This window comes from Xyrauchen texanus, chromosome 43 (assembly GCF_025860055.1).
Source record: "Xyrauchen texanus isolate HMW12.3.18 chromosome 43, RBS_HiC_50CHRs, whole genome shotgun sequence".
NCBI lineage: Eukaryota > Metazoa > Chordata > Actinopteri > Cypriniformes > Catostomidae > Xyrauchen > Xyrauchen texanus.
In genome coordinates, this window is record NC_068318.1 from 29,282,773 (window position 1) to 29,296,486 (window position 13,714).

General features: G+C 39.5%; 1 protein-coding gene across 1 annotated transcript in view; it reads left to right on the plus strand.

The window, feature by feature from the left end:
• Positions 1 to 260: 260 nt before the first annotated feature.
• Positions 261 to 13,714, plus strand: part of LOC127635626 (zinc finger MIZ domain-containing protein 2-like) — a 51,648-nt gene continuing 38,194 nt past the window's right edge. Inside the window, 1 exon segment of the mRNA XM_052115781.1 lies at positions 261 to 279. The gene's annotated coding sequence lies outside the window, so the exon portion shown is untranslated.

Genomic DNA, 13,714 nt, shown 5'->3' on the forward strand with positions numbered 1-13,714 from the left:
CGGCAGCGGTTCCTCCATCCCCTGGCTAATGGCAGCGGTCCTCCGTCCACTGGCAGACGGCAGCAGGTCCTCCGTCCCCTGGCGGACGGCAGCGATTCCTCCTCTTACCGGATGGCATCGGCTCCTCCATCTCCTGGCTAAGAGCAGCGAGCTCCTACACCTCCCTGGTGGACAGCAGTGGCAAGTTCTCATGGACAGAGTGCCCCCTCTCCTTTCCCGGGTTTCGGCACCAATGTAAGGAGTTCACAAGAGGGGCAAGAAGGAGGACGCTCGCAGTTAGTAAGTGATTTTGTTACAATAAACTCATGTTAACGCGTGTAATGTTTACGTCTTGCGGGCATACTTTTGAAACAATTTGGATTTTAATGTTTATGGACTAGCCCCTTTCAGTTACATTGTTAGTGCCTTACTGTAACATTGATTTTTGCTTCTTCATTTTTTAAATAAAGAAGTCACGTGTTGAAATTTTTTTTAGTAAGCAACATTATGCTACAAATGCTGTCGATCGACCATAACTTGTATTTAGCCCAGAACATTCATAACAACCATGTTTTTTTTTCATGGTGATAACTGGATGTCACTTGCTAAATTAAACATGCAATTTGATGAGGTCATGTGGTGATGCACAGTGTACAACATACAATGTACAACAAACATTTATCATTGCATAATACATTACATAATGCATTTCACATACTCTTCATAAAAGTAGTATAGGCAGTATACAGTATAAACAGCATTATTCAGTAAGTCGTAAGCTAGTGTTCTATTCCTGAACCAAGCCAAAGTCTGTCATTCTTCCTGTATTTAAACAGACTTGGGTTCCAGCCGTTATTTAAATAATTTTAAACTCCCTTTGGGTTAACAGCAGTGACTCATATCAGTCTTTTCATCTGACTTTAATTGACTTGTTAATGATTAGTAAGTTCCATGCACGTGGCTCAGCTTAGCTGCGGACAGGAGCCCGGTTTTAAAATAGAGCAATTGCACCCGGAAATCTATCACTTTATTTTTTAACCTTGGTTTGTGCAAACACTGTGCTTGACCTTGGCACAGTGGCAGTGTGAAGACAGCAGTTTTGTAGGGGATGTGTCAACAGAGGCCCTGCTGTACAAACAAAAGGTTGATCAGGTAATTTAATCCAAACCTCACACATTGATGAATAAAGACCATTCCGTAAGAACAATTCCATCACATGTCGTAAATCTATTCCCATTAAATTAGCATATTTCTTAAAAATCAGCAGAAGTGACTACATGCACAAATTTTCTATAAGATGTACAGTATGCAAACACTATAACATTAGATTGGTTTTTCTACAGAAATTCAGATTGAGGCATTGGTCAACTTTAAACCAGACATAGATTGAATTAATATATGTCTCAGGCTGTTGGTTAAAGTAAACGCTGTTTAGTGGTTGCAAAGTGAGAGTAATGCTCCAGATAACGTTAAAAGCAAGAACACAGACAGATTCATGGCCTTGCCCTTTCTTTTCTGTCTGCCTCACTGTTTCAGTACTTCAGTTTTCTTTTTATATCCACAAACGTATGCAGTGTTGAAATCAACGTTCCTACTGCACGTATGGATCTGCCCAGGCTATATTTGGTCTGCTGAAGCACAGCTAAAAAAAACTCCTTTTACGTCAATTTCCTCTTGAGTTTTTGTTCTGTGGTCTTTATCAAGAGTCAATGGTGGCGGATTACATTTCTGAGCAGTCTGTAATACTCACTCACTAGTATGAAACAGGGACCCCCACGGTCCACCTAGGGAGAGATGTGGTTAAAAGATGGAGTAAAGGGGCAGCTTTGTGATTAAACATCAATGTAATCGAAGCTCAATCTGCTAGCGCCTTCAAATCAGATTCATGGCTGTTTTTCTCCCTGGTGATGCCGTTAGCTAACCGCTACAACACACATATTTTTATAGGCTACCTCTGCACACTTTTATACTATATAAAGGATTCAATAAATATATCCCATAGTCTATATGTGAATAAAGGTTTTGTTGTATAACGTATATAATGGTCGAGCAATATGGGTTTTTCATTGGCTAATATCGATACCAATATCTAAAGAGCTGACGAATATGTAATAAAATGAAGCAATATAATTTAAGCAATTGAGAAGTAAAAATAAGCACTGAAATTAATAAATATTTACAGAATGTTTCAATGAAATTCATTATCCATTGACAAGGATATTGGAAGGTTTTGGAACTGACTCAAAGGAAATCTAGTTCTTATCTTAGTTGGCCAATGCTGGTAATATAAAAATGGGCAAATATATATATATATATATATATATATATATATATTAGTCTAGCACTATTATAGTGCACAGGGCAGTAGCACTACATTGGAGTGCAGATAACATATGAGCTTCAGGGAGGAGATTTTACATTGATACTACTGAAGCGTTGCTCAACCGGCATGTTAACAGGCGTGTGGCAGCATTATGGAACAGCCTGAAGATCATCGGATAGGCCTGGCAGTAATCCGCCTGTGTCCTGCCTCCTGTTTTGCCCCTTTAGCCAGTGCATTAGAGGACAGACTGAGAGAAATGAGTATCCTCTTATTGACTAGCTGTGTGCATCCTTTAATGACTTGCTGTTTTATTACCCACACACCTTTTGACAGATCAAATCGGAAGGGCAGAGGTCATAAACCTGGATAGATCTGCTTTCTTTTTTTTCCCCTCCAGCAGTTGCATTCTCCTGCCTGACAGACTCCTCTCATATCGAAGTCATACAGTGCAGCAAATTAGAGGTTTCACTTCATTGAGAATGACCAGAGAATCTGTTGCGACTGTTACGGCTCTAGAAATTGCTGAAGCAAGATTACAGGCTGCCTTTTTTTGTTAGCTGAGCTCCGCAGCCACAGGCAACGGGGCTTGCCAAAGTGTCGAGACTAACTCTGGCTGCCTTGTGGCTGTCCTCGGATGATTAGCATTCCCAAACACAGTCTGCAGCCCTGCTAACAATGTCTCCATAACCTACAGCTGCACTGAAATCCAGACAAGACTGTCAACTAAATTGCAGGGGCATCATACATTACTTACACTTTCCTAACCAAACGCAAAGCCATAAAATGACATACAGTTAAAGGTATCTCTTCCATGTTAATCTGACTTTTTGTCCTAATTAGCCGTGACTGCAACAAGCAATGAATGACAGGACATTATGTCACTCGCTTGGTTTCTATAGAGCGCAACAGTCTGGTTCCAGAAGTAGTAATAATGCTTCTCCATAGGGGAATTGACTTGGGAATACACAATCTGTATATAACAGATTATATTTGTATATATGTATATTTTTGTGTCTTATTGTGTATTTTAATATAAACTTTATATTTAAAAATATTGTATTCTTTATTCTCTCTTATCTCTGTATTGTTTGTGCACTGGAAGCTTCTGTCACCAAGTCAAATTCCTTGTATGTGTAAGCATACTTGGCAATAAAGCTCATTCTGATTTAAATCAATAATTGTATATTTTTCCATTGTTTTTCATTCTGTTGTGTCATTACCAGTGCTTCAGGGGTTGTAGTTAATTCCCTCATTAAAGACGTTAAGTGCACAGTCATGATGTCAGCCCTGCCATCGTCTTCCTCATCCACAAGCCAAGTTCTCCTTTTAAAGGCTGTGTTAGTAAAAGGACTGTTGCGCAAATGCACATCTAACAGGATTAAAGGAAGAAAGATGATTTTGCAGCCCATCATTTCAAAGACTCTCTGTCAGTAGTAAATTCCAGTTTCAGAGGTGTATGGGGGTGGTAATGGACGTCGGGAGATGGACAACTGCACTAGTAGAGTGGGGGTGGAAAGGAGCGCTCCAATGTGGGGGCAGGTAGCTATCCCTTTCAGAGCAGCTGCCGTTTGCACTGCAAATTGATGTTCTGAGCTCCCCCTGTATGTTTGGATATGCAGGAATAGCTTTGAACTCTTTGGGACAGCGGAGCTCTTTTTGACCACATGCGCAAATTGCTTCTGTAGGGAATGTGGCCCGAGGACTGTTTATTCGGCTGTAACACGGAGAAAGGTAAAGACACTTTGTCTCGGATATCAATGTGCAAGGGTCGCAGGGGTCACCCCGGAGTACATTTCCACCAGCTGCTAGGAATCCTGGGAATGCGATTTAAAGGGGGACTTATCTAGACAATGAGCAGCTAATGGTTTCTCTCCTTTTTTCTTTTTGTCCAGTCACGTAGCTCAGATATAGAGTGCAACAATCTGGTTCCAGAAGTGAAAATCCTATTCATTTTCTCTATAGGCAAATTGAGTTGTAACATTAACTTTAAACCTTTAATGACAGAGCTACCGTGAGCTTTAAGGTTGTTATATGCTTCTGTTGAAGTCATCAGTCAGTGTTTATTTCAAGTTAATTTTTACAAAATGTGTTTAATAGCAGAATTTCTGGTCAAGAACTACACTACCCATGATCCAGCAGAAAAAGATCCCCCAATCAGAGAAGCATGCTCTGCAGTGACTGCCCACCTACATGATGCAAATGTACATTTATAATTTTTATACTTCTAATTAACAACTATAAATCAATACTTTTAGCATTTTCTACTGTTTAATAGAGTCATTCACAATGCTTCATGGGATTGTAGTTCATTCCCTCGTTAAAGACCTTAAGTACACAATATTGCAACTTTTTCTTTTTGTTCAATTTTCAAATACACTTTTGCTTCAAATCAAACTTTGTTATGTTACTTTTCACCTCAGAGCTGGTTGGTTTGGTTCATGATTTAGAACTGTTTTATGAAGGATTTTATAAAATCACTATGGAAAATAATAAATGGGAAATTTATTTCCGGAACCGAGACTGCTTAAAAAGTGGGTGGAGACTGCTGCGCTCTATTGGGATTTAAAAAACTAAACTACCTGTGGTTGAGCACATGTCCACTTGCTAAACCCTGCCAAATTTTGCAAAGACTCTTGAAATGGCCTAAAAAGTCAATTGATTTCCTGAAAATCACTTCTTCCAACTTGGGGTCAACCAATATGGTTTCTTCAGGGCTGAAGTATTCAAGGTGGCCGATATACATTTGCAGTGAAAATACAAAATTTTGTGTCCAAATTTACTCTAACACAAACTCGAACGCAAAACATCCTTTAAATGCCTATGAACATGTGTTAAATGAAATACTCCAAAACAGAACATTTCAATATTGTCTCTTTGAAAAATACTAGAATGCAACTTATCAACATAATTTTATTTTGTTCAGAAATAAAAGTGGAGGGAGCGCAGCATTTCTTTTGAACTGAAACTGTAAATAAATTAAAACAATGAACTAAACACCTCATGTCACGGGCCGGGGGAGAGAGGCAACACGTGTGGATCGCGAAAGGGCATAATGAAGCGTGTTCTGTGTTAGAGAAAAATATTTAAAGATATTGTGCTGAAAGATCAACGCTATCTACGCCCCAGAGCGCTTGCTGTATACACAATTCCGCTGTTTTGTCGCGCTGCTAACCCAAAGTGTGGAAATGGTGACATGGGGCAACCGTTGTATTGTCCTCATGTTTATTGTAACTTCAGTATCTGAATTATTACCTTTTGAAAACCTTTACTTTTCCCACCTCTCCCCTGAATCTCTGGAGCACAGTGTTGATTGGCCATTTACTCGTGGCATATAACCAATGCGATAATACTGTGGTCGGGAATTTGAGCCAGACTACAAGCAGTAACCTTCCAGAGAGAGGCGGTAGCATCAGAGCCAAAAAAACGCATTTTAAAACTGATCGACAATCAGATCAGACAAAATAACGATTCCGAAAATTATGCCAGGCCGATAATCAGTTGACCTCAACTTCCAGCATTAACACCGTATGAGGTGCATTTGAGTTTCCCCTCATTTGTCCCGATATATACTACACAATACATTTTAAATTTTTAGGCATCATGGAAATGTTTTGTTAATTTACTTTAGACCTCTTGTTCAGCACTGAGATATGACTGTGTCTCAGTGGAAGAAGGTATGAGGTGTAATCCCCCAAAAAAGCTTATTCTTAGTTGACTGTGGTGACAGTTGGTACAGATAAGGAGGATTAGATGCTGTGTTCAATGTCTTGTAATACACAGTTTCAAATACACAGTTGTATAATGGCATTTGGCCACCTGAGAAAAGGCTTAGACACTATGGCAGTTCAAACACCAGTCTGCAAAGTGTCTGTCTCTAAATTCTTTAATCTTTCCTTCAGGCACAGACGGCCCTCACAAAAAGAAACATATTTGTATTGACAGCTCTGAATGTTTCTAATCTTGTGTGAGTCTGCCATAGGTACGGAGAGTAAACGTTGCCAACCATCCTCCTTTTGATAAGTCTTGTTGTCAAGGGAGTTTTCTGAACTCTCAATTGAATATGAATGCCATTCTGAAGGATTTGTTGTTCACTCTTGATAATAAACAAGACTTTGAAGCATTACGGAGAGAATTATGGTAACTTTATTGGTTAGTTTACCCAAACATTAAAAGTCTTTAAGTTACCCTCATGGTAATTAATAATTACATCTAATGGAATGAGATATGGACACTAAAACTTGTACAATGCTACCCTGACAAAACACTAGAACTGGATGCATTACAACAAGGTTGGCTCATGTCATTGTAGATACAGGAAAACCGGACTTGTTGTCAAAATGAATCTTTGCTGTGGTCTCATCTGCCATGTAAGCCGCCATCTAATCTTCCCATCAGTGAAGTGGCTGGCTCTGACGCAGGTCTTCTACCGCTCTGCCCTGCCACAAGGTAACTCCCCAAACAGGCTTGTTTCCATCTAATCTGGCCAAGAGAGAAAAACGCTCTGTCATCATTCACACCCTTCATATGGCGCACCTCTCCATGTGAGGACTGGAAGGCACAATTTATCATTATGAGGACAAAAAGAGGGCAGGATAATGCATGACCCTCATTTTAATTCTCTATAATGCACTTGGTGGCAATATTTGGCTATATACAACATAATTCGACAAAATGGTGATAATTATGTAGCTGTTATCTTAGCAGTTCCCTTCATATGTTGATTTGTTGAAGTGTTGGGACCGAAACCTTTGGGTGAAAAGCTATTTTTTACAAGGGATGCAATCGTAAGTCTTGCAAGCCTTGAGAACAAATAATAAACAGCTACTGGTTAATTTCAAGCTGGACGTGACGAAATTAAGAGTAAAAGAGTCATACGAGTCATATGAGTGATTAGTTTGTGATTCGTGATCAAATTACACTGGATGTGTTGTTTTTTCCCACTGTAGATTCAAATGAACCAGCTCATATGAGTAATTTGTTCAGAAATAAGACTACACTGTTTGCATTGTTTGTTTCACGCTGTAGTTTCAAAAGAACAGGCCCATAAGAGTCATTTATTCAGAAATCTGTCTACACTGTTTTCACTTTTTCTTTAACACTGTACGTTCAAAAGAATTGACTCATAAGAGTCATTTGTTGGAGTTCTTGGCTCCCAACTCTATTTTGACACTTGGGCTTCTTTTGTTGTTCAGTTGATAATTTGCTTAGCAGTACACCACAGCTTTTGTGTCTGATTTGAATCACAGGCAAATCGATCCCTGACAACTCGAAATTCTGCTTTGTAAAAAACGCAAGTGCATTTGCACGTATATTAAGTTATTTTCCATAACCTTTCCCTATCAAGCTAAATGGACCCTGGTCTGGTGAGATTCTACATTTTTGAGTGCCATTGCTGGATGTTGGATGGCTAGAAGCACTTTTTGCAGTAATGAGCTGTTCCTCTGGTTTCTCTTCAGGCTGTGTCAGTGTTGTCTGGTTAGTGTGGAGTGGACACAACCGAGCAAGGTCACTTGGGTTAATGGATTCCCTGTTCTCAATGACAGGGACACCGTGGGCCCTGATAGATGCCTCATTAGCTCTGAATATCTATCCTGCCACTCTGATTGCCTTGTGTGAGTGAACAAAGCAGATTGTGAAGTGAAAGAGTCTGATTGTTGAGATAAGAACATGTTGTGTCACCCAGACTTAAAAAACAACAGACGCAGACTGTCTCTCTCCAGAATTTCTTTTTTATTTATTTTTTTCTTGTTGATTTTTCTCCCCAATTTGAAATTCCCAATGCGCTCTAAGTCCTCGTGGTGGCATAGTGAACTCGCCTCAATCCGGCTGGTGGAGGATGAATCTCAGTTGCCTCCGTGTCCGAGATGTCAATCTGCGCATCTTATCACTTGGCTTTTTGAGCGCGTTACTACTCAGACATAGCACGTGTGGAGGCTTCACACTATTCTCTGCGGCATCCACGCACAACTCGCCACACACCCACCGAGAGCGAGAACCACATATAGCGACCACAAGGAGGTTACCCGATGTGACTCTACCCACCCTAGCAACCGGGCCAATTGGTTGCTTAGGAAGCCTAACTGGAGTCACTTAGCACGCCCTGAATTTGAACTTGTGACTCCAGGTGTTGTAGTCAGCGTCAGTACTCGCTGAGCTACCCAGGCCCCTCAGGATTTTTCTTATTAATCAGCTAATTTATTGATTGCCATTGGTTAAAATTGCATGTTTATTCTTGCTTGTTGTTAATGAAGGTTTTTGTTTCACCATATACATAGATACCCTTGCCAGTTTTTTTATTGTTAAATCCATAATTTATATATTCATGGATTCTTCATAGTTCACATGGCACCATATGTGTTGTGGCTGGTTTTGTTTCACAATTTTCATAAAAATTTCCTTTTGAAATGAAGCCAACGAAGCAGAAACATTTCTTCGAAAGCATTATTGAAACTTTGTGAAATTACTTTCTCACCTGGATGAAAGTGCAGTATTTCTCAACTGAAGCACCACCCCAGAAAAGGGACCTGCCTTAACTTGCATTCTCAAGTGCTTGTTAAGTATCCCTGAGAAAAAAAATCTAGCCTTTCCAGGCTGAACCAAGCCAGATTTGTCATGCTAATGCTTTTAGTGCTTTGAATTTTATGGGTGAGAGCAAAAGTAGCTGCAGTTCAGGCCTCTGTCAGCCTTAGCCCTGGCTGGCATTATGACAGGGTGAGCGCAGGGACAGCGACTCGTGTCATCAGGGAAAGCGGCTTGCCGGTGAACTAGAAAGGCTAAGCCACCTCTCCGTCTGCCCGTCACGGACAAGAGAGCCAACAGGGTGTCATGTTTGTCTGACCCTTCACCCCCTGTCTTCATCACAAATTCACTGCTGTATAATCCGAGAGCTGTAGAGACTGTCTAACGTTGTGACAATTAGGCGACCCCTCTGACAAGGTACTGGCAAGCCAACTGCAGGTCCGACTCGCTGACCTGTCATGCTCCTTTTTCCACCTTGAATGTGCTGATGCCAAAGCCGGTGCCTAATCTGCAACCATTCAGTGCATTTTTACTGAAAAAAATTATAAATTAAAAATATATATATATAAATGTTTATATTGGCCCTTTTAATAGTTATAGTTAACTTAAAAATTAAAATCATGGTCATCATTTACTCATCCTCTAGGTGTTCAAAACGCATATGAATGTCTTATGTGGAACACTAAAGGTTTTTACTTTCGTAGTATCTTATTTTCTATACAATGAAAATGAATGGTGACTGAGGATAGAGGTCTACACGGGCCTTAAAATGAAACCCGACCTTTACACGAGACCGTTAGGGTGAGTGGTCAGCAGACAGATGTTGGTTTGTCCATGCTTGTTATGTTGCACTTTCCAGTGAATGAAAGAATAATGAGTTTAAAGGTGGATTGTACTTTATTTTAAGAATGTGAAATATCAGAATAATAGTAGAGAGAATGGTAGATTTCATCACATTCCCAGTGGGTCAGAAGTTTATGTACACTAAGTTAACTGTGCCTTTAAGCAGCTTGAACAATTCCAGAAAATTATGTCAAGCCTTTAGGCAGTTGACCAATTAGCATCTGATAGGTGTTGTACTGAATTGGAGGTGTACCCGTGGATTTATTTTAAGGCCTACCTTCAAACTCAGTGCCTCTTTGCTTGGCATCATGGGAAAATCAATATAATTCAGCCAAGACCTCAGAAAAATAAACTGTTGACTTCCACAAGTCTGGTTCATTCTTGGGAGCAATTTTCATGCTGCTGAAGTTGCCATGTTCATCTGTACAAACAATGCAAGTATGAACACCATGGGACCACGCAGCCATCATACCGCATAGACAGAGTCTCGTGGAGATGAACATAGTTTGGTGTTAAATGTGCAAATCAATCCCAGAACAACAGCAAAGGACCTTGTGAAGATGCTGGATGAAACAGTAACATTTTTACAAATAGAACAAGTATCTATATCCACAGTAAAGCGAGTCCTATATCGACATAACCTGAAAGGCTGCTCAGCAAGGAAGAAGCCACTGCTCCAAAACCACCATAAAAAGCCAGACTACAGTTTGCAAGTGCACATGGGGAGAAAGATCTTACTTTTGGAGAAAAGTCCTCTGGTCTAATGAAACAATTTTTAACTGTTTGGCCATAATGACCATCGTTATGTTTGAAGGAAAAGGGTTATGCTTGCAAGCCGAAGAACACCATCCCAACCATGAAGCATGGGGGTGGCAGCAGCATGTTGTGGGGGTGCTTTGCTGCAGGAGGGACTGGTGCACTTCACAAAATAGATGGTATCATGAGGAAGGAAAATTATTTGGATATATTGAAGCCACATCTCCAGACATCAGCCAGGAAGCTCAGTCGCAAATGGGTCTTCCAAATGGACAATGACACCAAGCACACCTCCAAAGTTGTGGCAAAATGGTATAGGAGTGTCCATCTCAAAGCTCTGACCTCAATCCAATAGAAAAATTGTGGGCAGAATTAAAAAACCATTGTGAGCAAGGAAGCCTACAATCCTGACTCTGTTACACCAGTTCTGTCTGGAGGAATGGGCCAAAATTCCAGCAACTTATTGTGAGAAGCTTGTGGAAGGATACCAAAACATTTGACCCAAGTTAAAAATGTAATGGCAATGCTACCAAATACTAACAAAGTGTATGTAAACTTCTGACTCACTGGGAATGTGATGAAAGAAATAAAAACTAAATAATTATCTCTACTATTATTCTGACATATCTCATTCTTAAACTATAGTGATCATAACTGACCTAACACAGGGAATGTTTTCTATGATTAATTGTCAGGAATTGTGAAAAACTGAGTTTATAAATGTATTTTGTTAAGGTGTATGTAAACTTCTGACTTCAACTGTATATCTCGATAATTATGCATTTGCTCTGAAGTAGCTTAAGGAATATTCTGGGTTCAATACAATTTGAGCTCAATCAACAGCATTTGTGGCATAATATTGATTACCACAAAAGTTATTTTGACTCGTCCCTCCTTTCTTTAAAAAAAAAAGGAAATCTTAAAGTTTAAGTGGGGACAATCCATAAACGTTAAAATACTGTTTCAAACATATAGCCACAGGACGTAAGCAATATGGGTGTTATCATGATTTTAGTGTGATAAATTCGCTTACTAACCTTTTCTATGTTGTTATATCCAGTTTTACAATTTTGTTGCTATGATGACATAACAACGTAAACCATTAAACACTAAAACGACTGAACTTCACAGCTCAAATAACACATGAGATTTAACAGAAGAATTAATGCAAGTGCTTTTATAAAATTACAATCTTCACATATCTGCACTTTTCTTTAAACCCTCCAAAACTTTCATTGTAAGTGCCTGACTGTAACCTTGAATTTTATTTTATTTTTATTTATTTAATTTTTTTTAAGAAAAGGGTGGACGAGTCTAAATTAATTTTTGAGGTAATTAATATGCTGTCTATTAAGCTTAACTTCTCTTGAACCCGAAATAATAATACATTTTTTTTGTGTGTGCAAAAACTACAACTACACTCACTAATGTTGTGGGAATCCAGTTGAATGTATATTATAATAGCAAATTAATAATAGTTATATATTCTGTCACATTTACTTCACCTTCATCTGAAGCCTGTATTTTGTAGGAAAACTTGAAAGTGCGTTGTGTAATTAACACTTTACAATTTTCCCATTACAAATCTGGTGAAATACCGTCATATTTTCTGTGATACTGTGTCACATTTGTATATTTCTATAATGTGCCTGCCTACCTGTAGCACTTTGCTTTTCACAACTGCTATGAGACCACTGAAACATCAGATCATGAGCCCGCACATGCTCACAGAACAGCTTCACCCGTTCACTCTGAAGAACAGACCATGTATTAAATCACAGCCTTTTGAGCTTTAATAGTCACAAATGACCACATCACCACAATGTTATTTTGATTAATTGTGCAGCCCTGAAGGATTGTGAAATCTGTCTGATATCAGGTTTTTTAGCAAACGTAATAGCCAAATAATTCAATGCAATTATATCATGAATATTCCATATATTGCCCAGCCCAATTTGGCGTTTATTGCCCTTGACAGCTTTGCCCACATAGATGCCCTCAGTGTCTGCTGTGTCAGGGTGAGTAATGGGAAAGTAGCTTTGGTGGCTTCCTTCCATCTCTGATCATGATGTGTTTGTGAACATCTTGCATGTGCAACATTGAAGATCTGTAAGTAGAGAGGTAGACAGACAGACCGCAGTGTTTGTATATGGTTTTAGGGAGTGTGTGTGTGTATGCGTGCGTGTGTTTGTCACTGAAACAGTGAGTCAGTGCAGGGGTGGGACACATTGACACACACTTCACTGACACACTTCACTGATACTGTGTAAAACCCCAGCAGCAGTGCAACTGACCAGCTCCTCTGACGTTGACTTACCACACACACAAACTGTCCCTGGCTCCTCTTGCAGGCCCATGATATCATCAAAGCAAAGCAAGGCTTGACTACAGCACACCCACAACCTGAGAAAACAGTGGTACGGTGCTGTCGTCAGAAGACCCTTCTGACTAACGGTTTGTCAGAGGTTTGTGTTATTCCAAGCATGGTTGTTGGATGCTCAGATTTGTTTGGCAAAAATACATGTAGGTAAATATTGCCTTTGTAATTACCTAACTGTTGTGTTAATGCATATAAATGAAAATGATTAAATACCATTCTTCCTTGTGTTCATCTAGTGAAAAACTGGAAAGCATGTCTTCATTACTTTTAAGTAGATTTGTATTTCATGCATTAAACATTTTGAATTAACTTGGCTACAATTGCTTTTTGGATGAAAAAGCAACTGTCCTCAGATTAAAAACAAACAAACTTTTCTGTCATTTCAGAGCAGGTACATAATTATCTAGATAAAATAGGGGTTGGAACAACGTTGGGATGAGTAAAGGGTTAGGGTGAGTGGTCAGTGGTCATGCTTGTTGTGTTGCACTTTGCAGTGAATGAAAGAATAATGAGTTTAAAGGTGGATTGTGCAATCAGCTTTTTAACTTTTCCAATAAAAAAAAAATGTAATCGATGGTGTGATGGTGCTTTATGGTGTTCAGAATCAGTTTCACAACAATGCTGACAATGTTTTATGTTCACACTCCGTGTGTCCCACCCCTTGGTTCCAATAGCTGTCTATTTGAAGAGCCTTGTCACGATTGTAGCTATCAGCAGGGGAGCATCTTTATGCTAGCGTGTTTGTTGCCTTGAGCTTGAGTAGGGCTCATCACGTTCTTTGGAATAAAGACACATGAACTTTGCTTGAGTTCAAGTCCTGTGTCTCATATCGAGAGGCCTCCCACTCATCTATAGGAAGTCTCATATTATGAGAAGATATGAAAGCCCTGGAAGCACATGTAGTCAAAAGCCTG